The 21,295-nt window shown below is 40.0% G+C and overlaps 1 protein-coding gene across 1 annotated transcript in view; it reads right to left on the bottom strand.

Moving 5' to 3' along the window:
• LOC132261555 (dual specificity calcium/calmodulin-dependent 3',5'-cyclic nucleotide phosphodiesterase 1-like) overlaps nucleotides 1-19,968 on the bottom strand; it is a 92,160-nt gene extending 72,192 nt beyond the window's left edge. The window contains exon 1 of the mRNA XM_059760413.1: nucleotides 19,864-19,968. The gene's annotated coding sequence lies outside the window, so the exon portion shown is untranslated. The remainder of the gene's footprint in view (nucleotides 1-19,863) is intronic.
• Between the last annotated feature and the right edge of the window lie 1,327 nt (nucleotides 19,969-21,295).

Below are 21,295 nucleotides of genomic sequence, written 5' to 3'. Positions count from 1 at the left end.
CTGCATTTTTCACCGCGCCATATCTTGGCATTGGAAGGGAGCTTTTTGTGGCGTCGGGGACGCTTTTTTTCCGCTGAGACACGTAAAATGTCTCATGGAGTCTCTGCAATTAAATGATAAGTGGGATATTTTTACCAGTGAATGGAGCACACCATAAATTTTCCTGGGATTCCTCAGGGGCGGAGGTTTCGTCTGGAGAATGGAAAAAAAGCTCTGGTGATGTTGCCAGATATCAATACTATATACATTCTGTCTGTGTATGTGTGTCAAAGGGTTGCTAATATTGGGGATGAAGTGTCACTTCTTCTTCGTGAAAAAAAAACGATTTATTTCGTGTAATTTCCTCTTGATTCCTTATATTTAATTTTTTTCCTTCATTTTTTCTACACTTTCTCTCAATTCGTTCATTTTGAGCACCATTTCCGTTGTCTAAGATCTCTAAATCTTGAGAAAACCCTTCAAAATTCATATTAGCAACCCCTTTTGGTGTGTCTGTGGAGAGAGAGAATAAAGAGTGGTTGCGGATGTTGGCAAAAGGATTTGCAAGCATGTCAAAGAATAATACACCTAAATCATCTTGTGTATCACAAGAGAAGCATTGAAGTATTTGAAAACAATCAGACAATATGACAAATTTCCTCAAGCACACCTTTTTCCCCACACTCTTAAGTCTCCTAGACGAGGGTGTGGCGCAATAAATTACAATAATTCTCCACTGGGAGCAACCTGATGCTCAATCTCACGCTGTCATGCATATTTATGAGTTTCCAATTCATAAATGCTTGACAGAGAATGATGAAGAGCAAGGAATAGAGTCTCGAATCACTCGGAAATTTATCTATTCTTGAGAGAGTGTGTGCGTCTTGCCCAAAAAGGCCACGACGTCGTATCTTAGGATGGGTTTGAGTTAATGTTGACACTTTGTGGACATCTTTTGCGGATGAGAAGCTGGAGAAAATGATACTGCTTGGCCTGCAAGTGGATGAAATTGAGAAACTTTCTCCGACACCACAAACTCTGTGCAACACTCTGGATGTTCAGCCTGAGCCGACAAGATGTAATTTGCCATTGAATTTGAACTTCCCCACCGAAAAAGCCACTCACATTGTAGCCAAGTTTGTACATTATCACCGATGGGATGCTTGGCTGTCCCTCGAGAGGGCTGTCAATGCGATTACGTAATTATCCACTAGGACAATTCACTTAGACAAGTCTCGTGTGAGGCTTTTGTCGATAATGACTTCATGCATTCAATTCCAACCCTCATCTTGCAATTCCAAATGAATTCTTCCGCCATTTGTCATAGGCAAAGTTTTGCATGCACTCTCAAGTTCACTTTGACACCATATATTATCAACTTAATGCTGGCGGAGCTTTGAGAGCATTTCATTTGACTGTACTTTGAAAGTTTCTTAAGATTTCGCTTAACTTAAGGCGATGCTTTCGCCCCGCGTGAGATTATTTTCAATGCCTTTTCAAATTCACATTCCAAGGAAGTTACAAAAGAACGTCAGGTTTAAATTTAAATACACTTGAGTGCTCTTTGTGAATTTGGACATTAATTGAAATGCATTTTGTGCTCTCTGTCAGTGTCTTTCTGTCACCCAAATGAATTCACCTTCTGTCCATTCAGTTGTGCAATTGATTTGAGATAGCAAAAGTGTCTCTCTTTAAAATGAAATGACACACAGAGAGGGGAAAAGGGTTGAGTGATATTATTAATTTTCCATTTACGCCAAACAACACAACTTTCACAATTCAATTTCCCCATGAAAATGATCATCTCGGAATATTTATCGCCACTTTCAGCATGAGTGAATCTCCAGCACTTGTATTCACTCCGGAGCTCAGTGTCTCTGAGCAGGGATGAGATGGGGAATGCTTATAAATAAAATCACCACCCATGAAGGACACCGTGATAAAAATTACGTTTAGGGCAGCGGCAAGGGTGGCGAAAAATCAATTTCTTTTATGTATCCACAGGGCTTCCATGTATACCTTGAATGCCATCAATGGGCTGACCGTAATGAAGGACGCAGTAAAATTCATTACCATAAGTCTTGCTTTCGCATCGTCGAGTGCGTGCAACCAACGACACGTTGTGCCGTTCAGATTGATATCCTTATCAATTATTTACCTCATCTTCAAGCTGTCCGACAATCGCCAGCCTCGCAGCCAAGGCGCATCGAATGCACACCGCTTGTGACGTTGGAAAAATGATGGAAATATTACAGATTTGTCTCGAATTCACACAACCACTTGTCTTCAGACACAAAATCCGCGGAACAGAAAAAACAGTGAGAAATATTGCACAGGAAATTCCTGTACATGTTTATGTGTACATTCGCGACGCCTTGCTGCAAAAGCTCGCCTTATGTCTCTTCGACGAAGGTCGAGGGGTTGCTAATATGGTTTTTGAATGCCTCAACATCTTGTGACAAGATTTTATCTTAGAAAATATGCCCAAAATCACATGAAAAAGACGGAAAAAGTAAGAAGAAAAATTTATTTTAGGTATCAAATTGATTTTAGCGAGATGATAGATTTTTTTCAACGAATTTTGAGATTATTTATAAAATCTAAAGAGAGAAGATTGAAGAATAAAAATATAAATCTGTGTTGAAATACAGAAATTAGAATATTTTGTGTGAAAAATGTATTTTGTGGGTAGAAAAAGGAATTTGAGGGCAAGTTTAAGAAGAATATTGAACGATTTAAGGACTCTTTACGGATTTTCTCTACTCTCGACTATAGATTTTCGTTAGCATTATTAAAGTTTTTTATTTTGTCGAAAAATTAGGAGGTTTCTCCAGTTTTACACTCGTTCTTATCGTAAAACCTTGCGTAAAATCGTAAACATCCGAATAAAGATCTTGAATAAAGTATCAAATGAGAATTTTACGAAATAAATGCATCGCGATGCTCTGGAAATCAAGCGAAAATTCACGGAAAAGAAGTGACACTGCATCCCCAACATTGGCAACCCCTTGGCGAGGGTGAAATCAACGGCAGAATATAGGCTCGTGTGTGTTTTTGTGCTATACGTGAAAGGTATAAAAGGAGGCGAGAGAGACAAATGGGACACATGGCACCTTTTATACTCTGCCTCCCACTATAAAAAGGTACAAATGACTCTGAAGAGTGAATTAAAAGGATTTAACCGTTGCCATTGTGCGAGAATGGTTGACGGGAGATGACAAAATATCTCATAAAACTTTGAACAAGAGCTTAATTTCACACGGAATTCTGAGGCTAATAAATTTAAATTTGCCGCTTAAGCTCGCACACACTTTGGCAGAGCAGAAATCTTAATTTTTCCCCATGCGGATTGTTGAGATCTACACAGCCCTCGACAGTGGGTCTTCATCCCCTTGTCACTGTCACGATGTCTGGTGAATGTTCAATTCCTTTTCTCCCCAGCATTTGCAGAGATGCGGAGCAGAATTTCAGCTCCAATGGTTTGACACAAGTTTAAAGCATTCTCAAACACAATTCACATAAATTTCAGCACAAGTTTTCCCACCACCTATAATTTATTCGCCCGTGAAATCATCCAGGTGAGGAAATTGCTTTTCCTCCCATTTTCTTTAAAGCCGATCTCTTGGTTTGGAAAAATTTCACACTTTTCACCAAGTTTGTCGACTGAATGAAATATATTCGTTCTCGTCAATAGCTTTACTTAAAGATTATTTTCCTCGGCAAATAAGTGGAACACAATGTCCAAATGATGTTGAAAATTGGTTGTCCAAAGTTGGGAAAGTTTTGCAAAGAAGAGCGAGTTTCTCGAGTGGAAAACTACCCGATATTGGAAATGTTTTTCACATTGAGATTTATAGATTGACAACCAACCCCAAATCAGTGACTGAGAGTGTAATCTTCTCACCCACAATCGGGAAATGATGGAAGTTGCTAAAGAAGTTGGGAAGAGTATTTTGAATTTAAACCATAAGACTTCGTGATAACTGCTCTCATCTTCCGCTGGCGCATAACTTAATTTACGAGTGTCCTCGAGAGTTTCATTAATTTTCCCGATGCTACTCATCATTTGACAATCGTGACGGAGTTTTTTTCCCCCGAACGTGCGAAACTGCGAGGAATTCATGAAATTTTACGACCACCAAATTCCAGAGCATGGGGTTGAAATTTATTGTGTCTTCCGTCGTCTTCGCGTCCAAATTTATAATTTTCCCCAAATTGCACCTCTAAATTGTTGATAAAGAGCTTCCACGGCGAAACCATTCATCTTGCCATGGTGAATGTCAGGCTAAAGAGGCGAATAATTGCCAGATATAAGACGCCACGTCATTTTTCCGCCCAATCACTTCCATTCTAGTCGTCTGGAGAGGCCCTGAGGCCAGGTGGGCGTCAATTTTGAGCCCCGCTCCGCCGAGTGTGGGTGTGAGATGGAATTCTTCGAAGGATGATGATGCTGGGGATAATGGAAAGTGTCAACAGACCTGGGTGTTGTCTTCCTTTCCTCGCTGTGTATCCAATTCACTCCCATGCTCTCGTACTTTTATCAATTTTCCAAGCACAATTCTGCAACATTTCGCCCGCCCGCTGCGAATTGAGCGAACGACAAACATGATTTTGAACCATTGCAGACAATTCATTCCATAACATTTTGCACTCTTCACCCGCTAGCTTTCCCTGCGTGAACTTATTCTCGTGACAAATGATGATTAGAGCGGAGATATGACGTCATATAGCATGGATTTTATTTACTCTCGTAAAAATTCAAGTCAAAATGCTAAAGTGAGGGTTTCTTGCCCACACTTTTCCACTTTCACCCTCGCAAACACTGGTTGTTGACATTGTAGAAAATATCTTTTTCACTCTTTACACGTAAAGAATGTGTAAAAATTCTTTTCTGCAGTTTCAAACTAATTTTTACCCGTGAAAAACTCGCGGAAATTCTTCCCTAATCTGGATTATCCACCAAATATTGCTCTCTTATGATATTTGAGCTTGTCAGAATTGAAAAAAAGGCATAAAATTCTGCCTAGATTGAAATATTTTGTACTATAAAATAAGATCCATTGTGAATCTATTCCATAGTTTATTTAAAATGAAGAACATGATTTATTTTGAGGATGAATCGCATCCTTTGCGCCTCGTTTTGGGCGTTGTAATCACTCTGGATGATCTTCACTATTGCTTTTACCATTGTCCAAGGATACGAAGATGTTCTCTCAAGTATTTGTTCTGAAGTAATCGGAACGTAAATCCTCTTCTCTTGCCTAAGATCTGTTCAAGAATGTGATTTCTGACATTCTTAAAGCCTGTTAGAACCTTTAATGCCAAGAATACACGTTCAGTTGGCCATGTTTGCTTGTGAAATTAGGGGAAAAACTCGATATTCTATCATAGAAATGTCCTTAAAACTTTAGTTCCTTCATTTGATGATGGCAATTGACAGATTTCCACGAGTTTTCACTGTTGTCTACAATTTTTGACGAGATTCTTCACTTCTGCGGAAGCGGATTGGCGAAATTTCCAATTTTTCCGCGTAAAGAATGCTGTAAAAGTAGAAAATTCGCCCAACACTACTCGCGAGAACTCTGCTCAGTGTCAGTTTGCCTTCTCCCACATGGATGGAATAAAATAGAGCGAGATCCACTTCATAAAATTGTCCGTATAATCAAAGTGGATGAGCACTTTGGTGGTTCTCACGGACGCCTGTTGAAGCTGGAGGAGTGAATAACATTGTATATCTTGTATTAAAGTTTAATAATCTCCGTCTTGTCGATGCAATCTAACGTTACACCGCATTTTTCCCGGGGGCAGTAAAGTCGTGTTGGGTGGTGAGAAATAACTTCTGGGCAATGGCGATGGTGGAATTGATCCTCAACTGGTGTAATTTTATAGTGCATTCGGACGATGTACATAAGTTAAGGGGCGGAACATAATTCTTCTGGTCGACCAAACATGGAAGTTACATTGCCGGAAACTTCGCCGCATTCGGTATGCAGGGCAACAAAGAGGCCCGACCTCAGAGCCCAGGCTCAGTGGTCTTGGCACAGTGTGGCCATTGGCGAGAGCGAGAGATCCGACACCGCACATCTCCGTGAAGAGGGAATATTTGCCGAGGAACTTGTGTATCCCTTTAACGTGATATTGTCTGTTTGATGATGGAAATGAATGGGTGGGTGGTTGCCATAATAAGGAACGATTAAGCCTTACCTTTGGTACATTCATCAATTTTTATGAGCATCGACACACATTCCGCCGAGGGTGAGACTTTTCCCCCTTCATTTCTGGCCTCGCCAAGGAAATAAACCCCCAATAGCGAGAAGGACAGAATGCCAAGAGCGCCAAGAGGCTTTTGCCAACCAGAAAAACACCAAATGATTGTTTTTGGTCAAGTAACACAAGAACACAAATTGAGCTACTCCAAGAGAGACTTTCAGTCTCTCTGCACAGGAAAAGTTTTCCATTTTTTGCAACCGCACTTCCGCCACTCCACGGCGAGTGTGTATGCAGAAGTTGAGGCCAAAGAGGGAGATATTATGGCAAGAAGTGGTGTATAGTTCAGCAGAAGTGTTTAGAAGTGGATGTGCTTGAAAATTTGCAAGCCTTTAAGAGCTACTTTTGAAAGTAAATAACCGCAATAGAAATCTAATTGCTTGGTTTAGATTAACTAACATTGAAGCAAGATTTAGTGACTAAATTGAAATAATTGAGCAAACTTGATGAATTTGTGATCAAATGTTAAACTAAGATTGATCATAACCTCTAAAATATTGTTTCAGGATACAAAATTGTCTATTTCAAGAGTTTCTTGATTGATTTTCTACTCTAAAATAGCAAATTTTAACTTACATATTTTATTACATAAATAAATTTCTTTCACAGCTTTTTTCAGATATTTCAAGTTAGTTTTTATGATTTGTTATTAATCACATCAAAATATTCGCTTGGAAATTTTTTTCCCTCCTAAATTTGAGGTTTTGACGCTTTAGGCGGTTGGAAAAATGTATGAAAATACATGTTTTAAGCACTGCCAAAGATCCAGAAGTGTCAGGATGTGGCGTACAAACTTTAGACGCACTATCTTTCCCTTGGTTAAGACGAGAAGCCACAGTTTGTTAGCTGTAGCGAGAGATTTCAGTCAAAATGATGTTAGTCTGTTAAAACACAGGAATCTCTCGCAACTTTAACTACATTCAACTGTTTATTCAACTATAAGTTTACAAAGTAAATACTAAATGGCATTAATACGGAGTATATTGCACTCTGTTGCAAAGATCAAACGGCGTGAGAGAGACTTTATTTACAATTTGAGATGAGAAATGAAAGAAAAAAATATGTATGTGATTAATAAAATTTTAATATAAATTCCTTCACCGTCAAACATTGACGAAATTACATTCAGAGATACGCGTTATCAAGAAAAATACCTCAATTCACTTGAAATTAAATTTTCACCAACCAAATATTACATCTTCACCGCAATTTTTCCACCCACGCCAAGCGCTAGCAATGCTCCATATCTGCCTTGTTGGAGTTTAACAGGTTGAAAGGGCACGGCAGAAAGGTAGACGCAATAAAAGCCATTTTTTCACGACTTCATGCAAAAGTCTCTGTGAGAGCTTTTGCGGTCGTTTCGCAAAATTAAATGAAAAATTCATGGTGTCAATCGTAGAGTTGAGGATCAGCGCCCACAATTTCGCGCTGCGCAAAGCACACATGTGATTAAGTGGAACAAATAAAAGGATATTTGTCTCTACGACATCTTCTCTATGACACACGATTAAACTTTCATTAGACGCAGTCTTGAGTGGGAGGATTTACATAAAAATTACACCATTCGCAGGCTCTATTTCATCAAAATTCCATTTGACCCCCTTTTTGCGGCGGGCGTTCTCTGTAATGCCGAAGGATCTCTCCCCTCCAGGACACTTATCTCCCTCTCACTCTCTCGTATTAAATTCCAGACCAGCACGCGATAAGTGAGCAATTCTCGTGTGAGCGTGTGCAATATTGTGTAATGGAATGCATGAGAGGAAGCATGACTTTTCCATTCATTTCCCATTTTTTATCATCTCGCCATGCTCAAACATCCCTCAATTCCAACCATCAGCACTACAGGAAGGAACAGAAAGTCATCCACTCTCGTGACGATGCTGAGAGAGAGGGAGAAAGAGGGCAAAAAGCATGAGAATTGCTGCAGTTGTTGATGCAGCTCACCAAACATTCATGTACTTTCCACTCTTGTACAATTTTGCACTTGAAGCACTCAACAAAATACACAAGAGTCACCGAACCTCCAGAGCAATTTATGACATTAATTGAAGCAAGGTGAGGTTTAGGTAACGTGGACAATTCTGATAATGAATGTGAAATCAAAAACGACAGTGATGCAGAGTCGATTGAATATGGAGATTAACCGGTCGTTGCAACATTACCGATTAGTGTATGAAATACAAACGAGAAGGCGTGGAGAATTTATTAAATAAGAATTTCAGGTGTCTAGAAAGTAATTTCATTCCGACTTTGAGGGTGTTTTCAGGGTAGAATATTCCAATTTCCGCCCAGATTTTGGCCATTTTCCATCACGTTCCTCCCAGACTAATTTCAAGGAACTTCCAAGGCGAAGAATGAGTTAAACAGGACGAAATAGTGAATTCCAGTGACAAGACATCTTTATCCGCGTCCTTCTCTAGCATTGAACGCGTTTCTAATGGGATTCTTGAAGGATTCTGCTGACCAGAATTTTTGACAAAATAGTTTCCTTGGAAAGACTCCAAGGATATCTGCAAACACAAAGCCTTAATTTAAAGCATTGAAATCTGCAAAATTAGCCAGAAAAATCCCAAATAAATCAATATTGTCTAATTCCTTGATTTTCTCGTAAATTTTCCGGCATTCCTTGTCTTCACACGACGAAATAGATGAATTTGCTTCAAACGTCAATGTTTGAAACGTTTCAAAGCTCACAGAAGATGAATTCTCCACATAAGTAAATAATATGAATCGTAATCTTGCAGTTTATTTAAAATGCTGTGAAAATAAAGTTGCAACGACGCCTTAAATCAATTTATCTTTGTATTGAAAAACATTTACTGTTTATAGTACATTTTCTGCTAAATTTGCTAATTTCTCATCATCAACACAGACCGAAAAGTTTGTTTACCCAAAAACTTCTTCAATAATCTTTTAAATCATCTTGAGTTATTGATTTATCTTGTCAACAGCAAAATTATAATTTTATGAATGAGGCCTAAATACGCCGAAAATTCCATCAGTATGTCGCATCTGAGTTTTATTTACATTAATCTGTCCCGGCGGAGTATCTTAAATTTATCAGAAATTCCCCGGGAAATTATCTCCACATTTCGCCAAGAGCGTCCTAATGAGGATTTCTGCGAGAGTCCTTAAGACACATAAACTTGCGATTATGCAAGATTAATTCGCCCTACTGTGCCGCCAATTTTCATCAAAGGCAAATTAGAAATTCCTAATGACGAGACGCTGAGCAGAATGGGACAGAGATTCTCGAAAAATCTCCCTCGACAGCCAGGTCGTTCATCCATTATGGATGGCCACTGCGAAGTATAGTTAAATGGAATCGCATGTTTCTCTCCAGGACTGTACAATTTGGACATGGAATGATTGCTGAAATATTCATGAAAGATGGGATCAACAATTTAGCTAATAAATCGGTGGTTGGAACGATCAATAGCCCAGAATGAAATGTCAGTAACATTGGAATAAATACTGCTGGAGGACAAGTCTAAACTTAATAGGACAAACAAAGCCTTAGAATAGATGCTCTCTTTGGACGTAAATACCCTGTCAAGACGCTGCCCTTCAATTTTCTTCCAATTTCAAATTTATGAATATCGAATAGAGTCATGAATTGTGGCTTTTCGTTTCCCTCCGTCAACGCTTTTAACAATAGCCTGACCGAGAACTTCCATTGTTGAATTTAATTTCACTCTATCATTCCTCCTTCACTTATATTTCCATCGGAAAAGTGCTATTCGATTTTTTCATTTGCATAGAGACAGAGAAAAAGAGAGAGAGAGAGAGAAAGAGGAAAATATCAGACAGTTTTCCCGAATGGATAAATTAACATTTAAGCATTTTAGTTTGAGAGGTGAAAACGCAATGTCATTAATTATTAAATTCTATACTCTATTTTTAGCTATCACTAATGTAATCTAAACAGTGTGTGGGTTGGAAAAATTCCATCGACAAGCAAAGGATATTAATATTCCACAATTGAAGTGGAGCTAGAAAAATGCTCAAGGATTTTTACAGGACTCTATTGACATACAATTCAATTTTCTGCCGAGAAATGGCAAAAATATGAGATTATCCGCGTAAAAATGAAAGCTCTCGTGCGACTTTGCATGGAGCTTTGCAAAAAAAAAAACAATTGTCCAAGATTGTGTTACATCGTCGCAATTTCTCACACTTGCGCCCCTTGCGCCCAACCCCAATGGAAATCCACTCCCACAGAGTGTCGATGGATTTGGCATTAAAATTTAATTACAGTTCGATTTTCAGTCACTCTGTGCAATCGAATACGAGGGGATGATGCGCTGATGTAGTGCTAATAGACAGTGGAATTGAATGGCAGAGAGGTCTTCCGTAATGCACACCAAGGGGGAAATAATATGCCCAGAAGTGGTGTACAGATAGATACAAGAAGTACTTATTTAACCATATTTTTTTTTAATTACATCTTAAAGTAGAAATTCTGGCGCCTAGACTTAAAGTCTTTTTTCTTCACTGATTTAAAATCTCAATTCTGAAAGTTAAGAGGGATCAAAGTAAATATAACCTCAAATATTCACTTCACAACAACAATTTTTGACCCATAAAAATTCTAATTACGAATATAATGTTGAAATATGTAATAAACAGCATAAAATCATGAAATATAGCATAAAAATTCCTTAAGGACAGTCTGCAAATCAGAGTAACAAAATTATTAGTTAGATTTCGGTTAGATTTCAGTACATTTTTAGTAAATTTTTGTTCTTAATTTAAACAATTCATCGAGTTTAAAGTTCTAGTCTTTATTTAAAAATATTTTTTCTTGGTTTTGTGAGTGATTTAAAATTGTAATTTTTGTCAATCAATAAAAGGAAAAATTATCAGTTAGATTTCAGTTTGTTTTCGGTTTGATTTCAGTCATTAGTTGTCTTGCTATAAACAATCCATGATTTTTCATACCAATTTGTACAAGATTTGAGCCATATTATCTTCCCCTTGTTGCACACATTTTCCCACTCTTTTCCGCCCCTGCCCGATGGAAATGGGAGTATTTTTTGCACACCGTGAGCAGAGCATATAATGTTGCTGTTTGGCACAAAGGGCTCTGCAGCCATCGCCTGTGGCTTTGTGCCGTTGTAGGCAATTGGACTCGGCCAGGCGGAAAATCCAGTAACCGAACTCAGGCCATCCTCGGCACTCACCTCAACGTGAAGGATGCGGCGAAGGAGCGGCCAGTTGCCGAGAGGATAGTCGAGAAGTCGTGAGGATGAGTTCCGACAAGTTTGAGTGGCGCCTCCAGAGTGGGTGGCGATATTTTCGGAGCGGAAGTCTTCTGAGCAGCACACGGAGACTGAGGCTGTATAATATGTTCTACACGACTGACTATTGGAGGCACATGAGGCGGAGGGCGGAGAGTGGGTGGCTCAGAATCAACTTTAAGTGAAACTTTTGAGGCACTTTCTCCACACACACACAAGCTTGAGAGTCAACTCAATTGTGCTTAGTTGCTGATTCAGCAGACACCCGAAAAACATGATGAGTTAATTGACTTTGGGATTTACTGTCGAATTTCCCATTTTGTCTGCCCCGAAAACCAATATAGCATAATGTTCCCCACAATGTCCCATCGAGAATAAACAATTCACACTTGATGCTCAACCGAATTATCTTTAAATTCAAAACCCCATAAACTCTTTGTATCACTCCGATGTTCTCATGTAATGAACTTTAGCAATAAATTGGAGCTTTTTTGTGCCGAACAAGCTCGGTTATTTGATCCTCTTTTTAATTTACACATCCGCAGGGCATCGGATTTCCCACATGTGGAGAGAAAGGCGCAATCCGGCCAATCACTCAGAGGTCTAGGCTTCATAAAATGCTCAATGGCCCACGAAGAATTGCACATTTCGGGGTTATACGACTACAAGTGTTGTCTCTATTAACCGACCTAATTTACCCTCTCATTGACGCCCTCGCAAGTTGTGAGCCTCATTTTATATTTCTGGACCCTTTTAATCTCTTCACCCCCATTTGATGGTATCGCAGCTGGACCATCAATGGCAAAGGCGTCAATGAATGGGGCATTTATTCATGGGGATATTGAACGTTAAAAAGGCACATGGGATCCGCCTAATACGGTTTAATTAAATGCGTGTCTGTTCACTCGGAAATTTGATTTGTTATCTGGGAAAAATGCGGTGAAATAGATCAAATTTCTATGCCCGAAATGATTCACTGTCGCGTCATTCTCCAACATAATCGCATTGTCTGACGAGAGACAAGTTTCAGGAGATTGATTATATTTAAGTTGAATATAACAGCACAAATTCAAATCAAAAGTTTTCTACGCGCCTCACGAGAAACTTCTATTCTTAGCAGCGGAAACAATATTAATTATACAAATTTAAATGTGTTATATAAATGCCTATTTATTGCACGATATTAAGATAAGGAAGAGAGGTGGTAAAAGGAAGCAATTACTTTCCACTGAATAATTAACCAGTTGCCGACATAATTAAAAGAAAATTACAATGCCATTTTATGTGGAACATTTTGCTCCCCTCCTAAAAATGTGGCGCTTTATGGTTTTCATCTAAAGTTTTGTGTGTGTGCGGTGAATTTTTTAGTACTATTCCTCTTGGCTCGCTCTTTTCAAGTCGATGATGGAGTGCAATATATAAAAGCTTTATAATCCTGGGGAGATTCTGGGTTCCCAACATACATGCCGGTGGAAGGCGAAAGTGCAGAAAATGAAGAAATAGGGGAAATGTCGCATAAAACATTATATGAACATCAGTTCGGGTCATGAATTTTTCATTGCCCGAAAAAATCATAAATGGATTTAAAATCGGCCCAGAAGGATATTCATAATTAAGTTTCGCTTCCCCCAGAATGCATATTTAATTCAATTTCTGCATCACACGTGAGACGAATATCCCCAGCCTTGGCAGAGTCAAAAGTGAAAATTGTGCTTGCAAATGTGAAACTCTGGGCAATCTTATTTTCACTCCAACTGTTAAAATTTCCCGAGCAACTGCAAAAGGAACACGATATAATTTAATCTCACTCCCAGTCATCTCTCGGTAAATTACAAAGTTACTTTCCACACGCGATTTGGGGCTACAATTTCGTTTGCTGAATTCCAATTAGGGGTTGGTTAAATTTTTAATCCCCAGAACCGCCACAGCTTCTGATGTTTGGCGGTGAACCATCGCATGTTATAGTGCAAGAGAGTGGCCAGATGAGTGGGAATAAATTCCATCTTTCATTGAATTATCCGCATCTCCTTGTGTGGGGGTGAAAAATTCATATGGATTCCCTTTGAGGGGCGACAGCCAATGAAGCAGGCCTACATTCTCGGCTGCCGAAATCGAAATCCTCCCCCTTTGCTCGCCTTCCTCATGCTAAATTTAATATTATCGTGCGAACGGTGGATTGAGAAATCCATCCTCGAGAGGCGAAGGCTGCTCTTACGCCTGTCATATCCGTCTCACGAGAAATAGGGAAATATGTTAAGTACATGTGTTTTATGTGATGTTCGATGCGAGAAAAATTGAGCCGAAATGGTGTTGCTGATGTTGCCGAAGCACTGCCAGTCTATCTCTCTCTCAGCTCCTCACATAAAGACTTCCACCCCCTGACGCCAGGGGCTGATCAGTAATTGATTTCCCCCGCCGGCATATGTATCCAGTGACTCTTGAGCGCCCACTCTGGCGACCTTGAGTAGTTTACAACTCGCCCTGTTCACAACCCATTTGGTCCAACAAATTGGCGAGCGATGAGCCCCAGGAGTAAAATTTCACGGGTTGGGCGCCGAAATGGGTGGGATTGTGACGGAAATTCGCTCATCCACCATCGTGTCAATTGCTGCGATGACAGCCGAAAGATTCTGACGGAATCGATTAAGTATAAATAGATATTCCCCTCAGCTTAGGGCGATCTTTCTGATACGCTTCATCTTTCTCCACGACAATCTGGGCTATAAGTTAAGAACCTTCACACTAAATGTGCCAATCATGTGTCAATGTCCAGTTGAAACTCACACAAATTCATTTCTCATTCAATATGACATGATAATTTTCCCAAATTGCCCCATAATACAAATGTTCAGACAATTTACCTAAATTGCTGCATCAATTTCAGGACATTTTCGACACTCTGATGGCAAAAGATGCTTTATGGATGGGCGGATAGAAATGCTATAAATATGTCTTGAATCTGTACACCATTTCCTGACATTTCTGCAAATTCTGCGCGGAATTTTTGACACTTCTAGGCGCTTTTTAAGGCATTTTTCCGTCTCAGGAAACCTTAAACTCTTCAAATGCTTAGATTTCAAATTATATGAACTGATCTTAATGTCACAGGATTCGTTCATGACAAATTTCTGTCCTTAATTTTTGTACTTATGTCTTTGGAAAATGCTTAGAAAAATTCTGATCAAATTATAAGAAATTTGACTTAAAAAATCCATCTTGAACTAATTTTTATCATTGAAAACCTGGATTTCTACACGATAATGAGCTTTTATTTGCCACTTTAGAGCCCAAATCGCGAAAATTACTAAGCAAAAAGATATTCTTCTAGCGAATTTTAATTAATTTGAAGTTTTTTAGACAAATTTGGCGGTTTTGAGGGTTATTTAATCACTGGAATCTGTTTTAAATCTACATTTAACCACGTCCAATTCTTAACACTTTTGCGAAGCTGTTCACCACTTTAGACCATATTATTTGCCCCTTGAGTATATATTACACTTCAATATTGCCAGGATATTTGATCTCAATTGTAATCCCCGAATCGTCTCAATACTTGAACTTTCCAGCAACTGTAGCACTTTGAGAATAATCACAATTGAGGTCAGACTTGGAGATGGTCTGAAATTAATCTTATCTTGGAGGCATTTACAGCGTTTACAGTTAAATTGGCAAAAGATAAGTCACGTGTGCAGTGCTGAAGATATCTTGAGACACTGACAGAGTATCGAAATGCAGCCCAATCGAATCAATGGAAGCTGATTGCCAGGAGCACTTCTGGTAAGTTGATCTGAAAATTCATCACGATCCATTCAACAATATCTTGAGTATCAATATTTCCCAAAGTGTGTGTGTGTAGAAAGTGGGTCAACTTTGGCAGATTTAAATTAATTAGGATGGATTCTTTGCTCACGAGTTGCCTTTGTCTTCAGGTTGTGTCGCAAGGAGCGAAGGCGTGTGATCCTTCCTGAGGAGATTCCGTCTGCGGAAAAGGATTTCTCTCGCTCCTCTGAGCTCTCTTAGTCTTTGCGAAAGGGGATGGAAACTAATAAGATGTATTTGTTCTGTTCTCAAATTGTCAATAGCCCTTGGTCCTGTTCAATATTTATGGGGGTAGAATGTGCGTCGCGTGTGTACATAGCCAGAGCGCTGTATATATACCTGGGAAAGACGTGAGCCCCATTCAAGGACGATGTCGACGTTGGGAAAATTGTGCCTGAGACAAATAACAACACACAGCCGGAATGTTCGACAACCTCCATTCCAAATCCCTTTTCTCGTCACCCCCTCAGCTTTCGATGTGTCATCAATGGAGGACGAGACTGTTAATATTTGAATGGGGAGTCAAAGTTTTCTTCCCAGAGTGCAAATATCGCTGGAATTCCTCCGCCAAAAGTGCTGTGTTTGAGCACATAGACAGCTCGGTGAGTGGCGCTGGTGGTGAACGACTCCTTTGGGAGTTGGAGGAGCCCAGAGTGGAGGATTTGGTATATGAAAGAGAAGTCAATTTCATCTTCAATCACGTTCCGCCATCAATAATAATATTTTGCAGTTCAGCCTCTCCAGACGACTTTTCAGCGCTGGCAAATTGAAACTCGATGGTCACTTCAGCAATTTCCCATCAATACCACTGGGAGAAAAACCAGAGAAGAACAGAGCCAAGCAAGTTGACTGAAAGTATGATAGAAGGACTGAGTGTAAATTGATTTCCTGCAAGAAATTGGAAGTTTCACGTCGACTTGGCTCAAAACTCTACACATTTTCTTTGCTTCTGTGTGGCTCTTCAAATTGAACAGTTCAACTACCCCACGCAGTCCTCAATTGCGTGCGACAATGGTGCGTTTGAGGGCGAAGTAATCCAAGGTTGATGGTTCGTGGCACGTTTCCAGGCTTGGCCTCTTTGCTCTAATTGAAAGACAGAGAGTTTGAAAAAAAGGGCGACGCTTAACAAGAGAAATCACTTTTAGTTTTGTCCACCGAACGGGGAGAGTTTGAGGAAATTCGCCCCAATATGAGAGGGGAAGCATTGCGAACAATTCCCAGGAAGTGAGATTGCACTCCATTCTCGGATTCTCGCATGAATAAATTCCCCATTTCACTCGCCATACAGACATTTTCCCACCGGATCCCATTGAATAAGCAAAGCCAATGAATATTGCGTAGGGCTGATCCTTCCCCAGCATCCATATCATCTTCATTTTTCTCGCCCCCTTCCGCCACACCATCTCGGCGACTTCATGAGTAGGCTTATCGGGTTCTGCAGCCACTCGCATGAATGAGCGCTCTCTTCCAGGCCAAGGAGCCGGCGGAAGCCATCCCAGCAGCCCCATTGCGCCCTGCCTCAAGCACCACGTCACACCCGCCCATCGGGATCACGCCCGTCTCTCGCCCAGTACACATAATAAAATAATAAATTGAATCAATTGAGCAAATTACGCATAACTTTGCAAAAGTCTGCCAAAAGCTCACACAGGCCAAACGCCCCGAGCCGCCCCCGACTTTGCCGGCTAAGTGATTGGCGGGGGTGTCTGAGGAGTCCCGGAGCCACGAGCGTGAAAGTGCAAATATATTTTATATGATAATGATAGTACAACAGACGGCTTCGCCACCCAAAAAGCTCAGCCCACAGTTTTTCACTTTGCGGTAGAGTTCGAAAGTTTCACGGAAATTTTTTGCTCACACTTTCAATTCAAAGATATTGAAAAGCTACTTTTTTGTAGTTTTCGTTTCGCATACTTTTGAAGAGCTTGAAAAAGTTGATTTTTTAGAACATTCTCTCCACTTTTCCGTATAAATTGCACTCGAAAATTATTAAAAATCGACTTTGGAATGCAATATCTTCAATTTACCCATTGATTTTTCCATTTTACAGTCAAAAATACCAGTAAAATCAACGAAAAAATTCACAAAATAACTCTTTCCGAACTATATTGGGACTTTTATGAATGATTAGAAGGTGTTTTGAGATAAATTCGACAAATTTTCAACTTGTTTCGCTGATAAATCACGATTTTTACTTTCCGCCAAATTGTATGATAAATTATTATATCACAATAAAATGTCGAAATGCGCAGAATAAGAATTAATTGGACTAATTAAAATGGATAGGATATGAGTCAGTAAATACATGAAGTTTAGGGAATAAAAGGGTTTTTCGGTCAGCAATTTAGTTAAAATATTAGTTCGAGTTGAAATCGCTGCTCAAATATTGAGCTTTTCCCCTAAAATAGAATTGAATAATTGCATGAATTGCAAATTTAATTTACTAACTAATCCCAATTACCATAATTGACCAGTGTGAGCCAGTTTCATAAGTCAATTTCAGGCGTAAACACCCCCAAAACAAGCGCCCCAAAATTATCATCCTGGCCTCGGGAAAACTCCAAAATCCGCGCCCTCAAAATCCCATCGAAACATTGCAAGGCGGCGAGAAAAGCTGAAAGCCTCGGCATTGTCTCAGAGTGGGCGAAGTAGTTGAGTGTAAAAAGCTCCGGAGCATCTAGCATTATTGATGATTTATGGGGCGAGAGGAGCTTCCCGAATCGCACGAGTGTGTGCGTGTCAATGATGTGGTGAGGTTGTAAATAAATACTCTCGCCAATGTGCTGTCGAGCAGCAATTCCGGGCGATAGGAGGAAAAAGCGTATTGTGAGTGAATTTATAACACATCCTCGCAAAGATTATTTTTATTGCACTCTCAGTTTTCTGAAAATCCATTCTTCACCGCGGCAAATTGCCAGGGAGAATTGCAATTATTCGTTTAGAAAGTTCTTCGATTTTGTAGAATTTTCACTTTTTGTCCATAAGATTGAAATCATCTGGGAATTGAAAGTGTGTGAAAATCAATTTCCCCTCTCAGCAATTGATGATTATCATGGGAGAAATATTCTGGACAGTGCGGGATTTTTTTTTCTCCATTTACTAGGCAATTTTTCCATTTTCTAAAAATAGATCTTCACATTCTCTATCTCGGCCAATTTCTCTCATTGCGAACAGTCATTTGAATTTCCCTCTTGCAAAGAATGATGACATCCGAGGAGGAAAAGTGTGTGTGGACAAAAGGGAAAGAGGAAAACCAGTGCGCAAACAAATAATTTGATATTTCAATTCAATTGTTGGAGAGTTTGCCGTGAAAAGAATTGTGTGTGTGTGTGTACAAATATCAAATTTGAAGTGCCAAATTTCCTCTCAAAAGCCCCTTCGCTGTGAAATTTATCAGATTTCCCCGCATTTTCACAGTTTGAAATGCGACATTTTTCACCCATCAATCAATACAACGCACTACAGCGCGTCTTCAGAGGCTGGATTTCAGCCTTAATCAATTCACTAAGTGGTCCCTAATCCATTTTATGGCGACCATTGGGACCATGATTATGATGAAAGTTGAGAAACGACCCGTCGTTTTACTTAAACTAATTATCCGGCACAAGTCATCAGCCCCCAGTGAAAACTCGTCTGAGGGTGAATGGCGATAAATTCGTTTGCAGTGGTCTTCCAAGCTTCTAATGATTGAGGCATTGATATTAAATTAACAGAGAATGAGGGAGAAAGACAAACACCGACCGAAGAGGGAATTGCGAAGAGGCAATTTTCACGAGACGCCTTTCGGAATTGGCTGATGAGGAACTTTAAAGATTTGGGCATTAATTCCCAGTGAAGGAGAATCTCTTTGGCTTTAGTCGTAATCTCTGAGAGAAATTAAGAATGGAAAGCTTAGTTGGACTTGCGATTATTGTGAAAACATCAACAAAATTGCTTAAATATCCGGAGCTTTAAGAAAGATTTATAGTTGAATTGTGAAAAAGTCCTTCAACCGTTTCACATACTATATAAAACGTACATTATGTGAAATATAAGCATATCTGTCTGCGGAGCTTTTTCTCATCACCGTCTTTTCTCTCATAATCAAATTAAGAACAACGCGAAGAGAATTTTCTCCTTTTCAGCACTCTTCTTTCGAAATTTTTCCAGGTGCGCTCTCAGGTTCTCATCATAAACACCATCACTATATTGCTATGAAAAAGGATATGATTTGCTTTAAATTATTCATGAGCTCATGTAGCATAAAATTTGTTGTCGTAACTCTTGTAAACAATATTGAATTTCTGGTATTTCACACAATGTGAGATGTAACGAACGTAACGAATGTTATTTCCACCTCGATGGAGTCTTAATATTTCATAATTTCCATGTTTTTCCCCACGACATTCCTTCAAAATGCGCCACATTGTGGATTTTTCTCACTCCTGAGCCAACTTCCTTGCCGCACAGATTGCGTTATGTTGATGATAAAGTAGTCATGACGACAAGTTTTCTATTATCGACAAGGACAAAATACAACCACGAAAAATCTGAAGATGACACGAAGCGTTCGACTTACCAGAGAATTGAAGCTCTGTGTTGTGTTAGGAAGTCAACTGAGCGACACACAATGCATTTGGATCGTCACAACATCACACAAATTATATTTGGCAAGAAACCACAAGATAGCACACTGCAAGGAAGAATTTTTCAATAAGAAACATCAAAGAATATATTGGCTGAGGTCGTTCGCCCGCGCTGTAGGAATATGGCGAGGCCTTGTGTGCCAAGAATAGGCGGCGGAGCTGTATTTTTAGGGGTGGTTTTGACGAGGAACACGAACTATTCTGGGTGAATTATTTGTTGTGCCGAGGCATCAACAGTGTTGACACTGGGAGATGAGGATGAAGACACGGCGCGAGAGTGTGCACATTGCCTACTTGCCTGCCAACTCCTCACCACGCGACAACTGCTCAGCGCCCAGTGAGCGACCTCATGCGGAGGAGCCTTCGCGGATCCCTCCGCGGACCATCAATCTGCTGGCCTACACTGAGCACGCGGCGCCAATTGCAAGGACTCGAGTGTCGCGAGCGGACGAGCGAACCAGTCGGGGTGGCTGCTGGGGGTGAACTGACGGAATCCGAGCCGAAGCTCGTCAGCCGAGCGCCGGCTCCACGCCGAGGGGGGCGCACAAGTGATGACGCGATGGCACACTGCTCGAGAGCCCCAATTGTGCATGATGATGAGACCGTCCGCAGCCCTAATGACACTTCCCCCCCGCCGCCCGCCCGCAAGTGATGACTCTGCAAATGACCCAAGAAATCCCACACTTTCTAATATTAACCCTGACCATTCGCCAGGCTCGATTGTCTGCCGCCGCACGGCGAAAGTGCGCCCATGATTAATGGGCGGCGGTGGAAGGTGTGACGCAACGACACAAAGTCCCAAATTGACATTTGTGGTATTTCGCCACAACTCACCCTCGCGTAATCGCAATCTAAACCGCCAGCATTGTAAACAGCGCGCGGAGCATTTCGGGGCGAGTCAACTCGCGAACACACCTCGTTCTGAACTCATTTGTCTCAGCCTCATTGTCGAGCGTGCATTTCAATCTTAGATTTCAGTGGAAGTTATAATAGGACAAGTCATCGGGGTAGTCCAGGAATTGAAGGGTAAATTGCAGGGTAAATTAGAAAAGTTGTTTGAAACTAAATTTGAACTATATACTTTTGTACAAAATAAAGCGATAAATACGATAAATTTATTAATTTTCATACAAAGATTTTAATGTCAAAACATTTAATAAAAATGCATAAATTTTAGAAATTTTTAGCTCTTCCTCTTGTGCAGTATTTTATTTTCTTCAACTCGGTTTTTCCGTTTTTCGAAGCAAATAAGATCAATAAAGAGGAAAAAAGGATTTTTATCACAAAATCCTCTTATTTTTAGTGCCTTTAGATTTAAGTGGATTGCAGGAGAAATCCCTTCTCGTGAAAAAATCCTAAAATAAT

The sequence above is a fragment of the Phlebotomus argentipes genome, unplaced genomic scaffold, assembly GCF_947086385.1.
Source record: "Phlebotomus argentipes unplaced genomic scaffold, Phlebotomus argentipes genome assembly contig_15, whole genome shotgun sequence".
Classification (NCBI taxonomy): Eukaryota; Metazoa; Arthropoda; class Insecta; order Diptera; family Psychodidae; genus Phlebotomus; species Phlebotomus argentipes.
This window is presented reverse-complemented; position numbering and strand designations above follow the sequence as displayed.